The sequence below is a fragment of the Stegastes partitus genome, unplaced genomic scaffold (assembly GCF_000690725.1).
Source record: "Stegastes partitus isolate 25-593 unplaced genomic scaffold, Stegastes_partitus-1.0.2 Scaffold2099, whole genome shotgun sequence".
NCBI classification, from domain to species: domain Eukaryota; kingdom Metazoa; phylum Chordata; class Actinopteri; family Pomacentridae; genus Stegastes; species Stegastes partitus.
Window position 1 is genome coordinate 1 of NW_007579830.1, and position 5,147 is coordinate 5,147.

At 38.3% G+C, this 5,147-nt stretch overlaps 1 pseudogene; it reads left to right on the forward strand.

The window, feature by feature from the left end:
- Positions 1-485: 485 nt before the first annotated feature.
- On the forward strand, positions 486-4,360 carry LOC103373926 (meprin A subunit beta-like; annotated as a pseudogene).
- Positions 4,361-5,147: the final 787 nt, after the last annotated feature.

Genomic DNA, 5,147 nt, shown 5'->3' on the forward strand with positions numbered 1-5,147 from the left:
CAATAGGGTCTTCGCACCCTTTGGTGCTCGGACCCTAATTAGATTACAATCACTCACTTTTATTAACCGTATTCTGCAATGTTATACTTTTTTTGTCCTTCAGCTTCAATAACAATAGCGATTATATGTTTGTTTACCTTCCAGGCCTGGATTTATATGAGGGCGACATTATTAAAGTAAGCAGAGAGCTTCATTTGTTATCTTGTCATTTTCATGGTGGACCCCTGAGTTTGCCTCCATTAATTTGATGACTCTACCTCAGTAAAGGAAATTAAGACACAAACCAGAGTTATGCCATTTTGAATGCAAAACAGTTGTGGGACAATCCGGTCCTTATGAAGAAGACAACTTTGGTGAGTGACGGTCAATAGAGCTTTTCCCTTTATCGCTGTTCATAAATGACTGAGGGGGGAACAAATTATAAGACAAAACATGGTGCAAAATACTAATTATGACTATGTTTATGAACATTGATTCGAACGCAGGGGTTTGAATATTTCCTTCTGAAGTCATGCATTGATTTCAGGCCCAGACAGACTGAGAAATACTACCTTTCAGTCAGAAAGAATCCAGATTAATTTAGTTTTTTCTTATCAAATATAATCTATTGGGCTTTGGCAGTGGCAATCTGATCCTCTATCCTAAGATGTTGCATTCTTTTATCCTTTTACTGTGCCATAAGATATGATAAGATAAGATAAGATAAGATAAGATAAGATACACCATCTACATCTTTTAAGGCATTTCTCAAATACAGTTTTTCTCACAATAATTAAAAGCATATTAGATTACCTTATTCTCAAATTTAAAGCATCAGTATGCAGAATGAAGAGAAATCTATAAGTAGAAATATTTCTATTAAATACAAATTATGAGAGTAGTGAAATGTCCCCAGTTGTTCCCTTTACCAACTGCTTGGATCCACCAGCACACCCTTCCATTGATTTTAATGTGCAAAGTCAATTTTAATGAGAATTCTATGTTATTACTTTAGGAATTTTAAGAATAATAATAATAAGAAATGAAAAGTCGTATGCTGCTACAATGCATGAGGTGCCTAAATCTGTTTTGCAGGATTCAAGGAAAAATTTCAAGACATTAACCCCAAAATCAAGTGCAAAATTCAACTCCCCATGTGACTACTTATCAGTGATGCACTACGGTAAAAACTTCTTCTCCAAAAACATGGAAAACATAATTGTCACGAAGCTACCTCAGTACTAAATTGGCCAGTGAATGGAAATGAGCCCCACTGATGCATATAAGTTGAAACGCCTTTATAAGTGCAGAAAGTTTTGACTGCTCTTGAGACACTGAAAAGTCCACCATATCACAAAATACTTGTTTGGATTGTGGATAAAATTCTGTGTGGTTTCTTTATATGACCACAGATGCATCAGTTTCCTTTATGGAGCACTGTGATTTGTCCAGTCTGGATATCTGTGGGATGAGGTTTTGTCGTAAAGGTTTGGCCAAAGTTGGAAGAGTACCAACCTGAACAAGATGGGGGGCTGGGCCTGACTGTCTTTCTCAAAATCTGTCTTAACAGTAAAGCTAAAATGACTAGTATCACAAGAGTTTCAATCATTACTTACTGAAAATTGTCGAAACTCCAAAGGTCATTTCATGCATGCAGCTTCAGGTCAGGAAGGAGACTCAGCCTGGCTGGAGACCAAGAAGTTGAGAGAATGTCCCGTTCAGTGTCTCCAGTTCTACTTTTACCATCGCGGAAGCCAATCAGATCAGCTAAACATCTGGCTCCGAGAGCTCCAGGATGACAGGGACTCTACAGGAAACAGACGGGAAGATGAGATGTTAATTTGAGAGGAGGGAAATCTGCAAAAAAAACAACAAAAAAAAACAGTTTACAGCCAAGATAGTGGCTCCATGAGACTGCAGTCAGGCAAAGTGGTGCTTTGAGTTTACATCAACATGCTGACATGTTCACAGTGACAATACCAGCATGTTGAGTTAACCATGTTGACCATCTTAGCTTAGCATTTTAGCCAACTAGCACGAAAAGTACTAAGAATAGCTAAGAATAATAGGAATGCCATTAGCGTGATAGATATTTAGTAAGAAACCAAAAACATATTTACCTGATAGTAGGAAAGGTTTGACATATCAGATGTTACTACTACTCCTGGGAACGTCGATGCCAAATGTCATGGTGGAACATTCGATAGTTGGCGTTGCAACAGGAAACGTCAGGGCATCAACAGCGTCATTAGGATTCATCTCATGAGCACCTTTGACAAGTTTTCAACAGGTCATGCTTATCATTCCAACAGCTCTTGAGATATTTTAGTCTGAAGCAAAGTGGTGGAGAGACTGACATGACTGACATGACCGTTCGTAAAGACTTGCCGGTGGCGTAGCTCCAAATATTTTAAAAAGTGCGACAACAGAAAACAATAGCCACAAGCAGCAGTTGGTAAAATTTGTTTTTCCCTCCAGGTTACGCAACTGTCACAACGTTCCCCTGAATGCAGCCCAACCTGCATAACAGAAATCAAGAGCTTTTCTACTGATGACATCAATCTATCGGAGACAGAGTGTCTACATTATGTCTGGCAAATTAAGGACTTTGAGAGGCTTTTTGACAACCACCGACTACAACTGTTATTTGTTCAGCCCTCGGGTGTCTTCAGTAGAAGGTTGTGCTTACCAGATGGTAATAGCTCTGCGAGAAGCATTTTTTGGAGTTAGTTTTCATTTAGTATCAAGTGACTATGATTCGGCACTGGAATGGCCTTGCCCATGGAGACAGGTGACCTTCATCATCACAAAAACCCTCATACCCAAAAACAGATGTCCAAACGATTCACTCTGACCACTGATCCATCATCCAGTGAGCTTCTACAATATATATCCCATTAGTCCATGATAAGCAATTTTTGAATACAACCATTAGTCACACTGTCACCAACACCATGTTTTCTGTTTTCCCACAGCTGACTTTGACAACCCTGGTGTTGTTGGAAGACAAACTAATGTAGGAATGAAGAACCTTTATACATGAATCCAGCCAGTGGGTTGACATTGCTTCTCTCTCTGGAGTAAATTAGGAGCCAAGACTTCCTAAAGAGGGCCACGGTCTTCCTTTTTTCATTGGCAGGTAAGCAATTTTGTAGCATCTTCATCACATCTAATAGTGAGTAAATGTTTTATGCTGTATTTGAAAAATCATAGTTTTCACAAATTTTAGCATTAAATTAAATTAAATATAGATTTATTACCTCCACCAAGGAGGTTGTGTTATAGCCGGCGTTTATCTGTTTGTTGGTTGGTTTGTTTGATAGCAACATAACTCGAAAAGTTATGAACGGATTTTCATGAAATCTTTCGGAAATGTTGATAATGGCACAATGAACAGATGATTACATTTTGGTGATGTTCTGGCTCACCATCTGGTTATTCTGTCATAAAATGCTAAATGCTGATAAGTGTCACAGTGGCGTCGAATGCTGTCATTGCGCCGTTTGTCCACTAGATGGAGCTCTGACTACATTCAGTCCTTCAGTCCTCACCGCTGTCCTCTCAGTAGTGCAGTAAGCTACAGCCAGGCAGCACTACAGGAGTGGGCTGAGCGGAGCTACTGACAGAAAAGTTCAGAACAATGTTGTGACATCAACAATGACTCTACATGTCTCCTGTTTCACTTTAACTCTCTTTGCCATGTGACTGACGCCTCCTTCCTTGTGTCGGTCAAGTTACTCCCTGTCTGTTTATGCAATAACATCACTGTAGTTATGCCACCCTAGCATCGCGTTAGCTAACAGCTTCAAAGCCAGTAAGTAACTGCAGAAATAACCAAAGTGTACAAAATATTTGAGAGTACAGAACGACCGTTCATCACTCTGTCAGCTTGTTATTAATGACATCGATGTTAATTCAAATGCTAAAGCTATGTTTCGGTTATCCATGAATCTAGTAGTGTAGATAAAATGAATGCAGGACTTTAACATATGGTGGAAATCACAACATGGTGGAAATGAGGTCTGTGCGCTCAGAGTACTTTTCTAGTTCTTTTTAAAATTATTTTTACAAAAAGGTTAAATCTATTAGGTCTGTTTGCTGAAAGTCAATTTGTTAAATGTCTACTGTTTTCTTAATAGTGCCTTGGTATGAATACTTATTTCTTCTAGATTCGTCCGGTCTGCAGCATAGGAGCTCTATGCCTTGTCCAGAATTTCCTGGAAGCAGATTTACAGCCTGTAACAAAAATATGTATGATAAAGGCTCATATAACATAAGCTGTGAAGTTCTGAGCTGAAATGCTTTTTGCCACATCCATCTGAAATCTTTAATGAACTCCACTTTAATGTGGAAACCCTGTGTTACTTTAGGCCGTGCATAAAAGATGAAAACACCAAAACACACATTGGGGAATGGCAGTGCTTTCATCCCTCATTCAACAGCGGGAGTTCTAAGAACTCTTTATTAGCAGGGATTAGCTTGGGACTAAAGATATGTGAGAACCTCTTACATATCTGTAGTCTTGGTGCGTGTAATGCTGGCTAGGCATCAGTGTGAGTAATATTTTCTTATTCTGCTGCATCCGAAAATGCCTTTGGAGCTGTAAAATCTCCACAGCTTGTTAGAGACAATGTTCACAGACATTGTGGATTTTTAATTTCCATGTCATGTGTTTTTTCTTTTTCTTTTTTGCTTTATCTATCACAAAATCAAACAACAGTCAAGCACAATGCTTCCTAAATGTACTCTATGCTCACTGTGTTCACAAAAATGAATTTAAGTGATGCTCCACCTAATCCTGGTACAAAATTAATAATGATAATTTCTTCTAAAATCCTCTATAAAGAATATATATAATGGCATGTCTACAATCTATTCTGTTTTTGTGATATCAAATACATTTTTTAAGCCCCAGCATGAGCAACCGAGATATTCTGACTTATTTTTTTTGATGGTGGACATTTAAAATTTAAATAGTTTTTATCGGCAATATACAAAGTCTTCCTCCGTGAACATGGACTTGCATGTGCAGCCATGTGAAAAACTAAGTAAGTTCCATGGAAATGATGGGATTTGATGGCATATTAGGACATTTGATCCTTTTTAAAACAGTGACTATTCCTTATTTTTTGATTTACATGACAGTATGTGATTGATCAAGGCAGCAT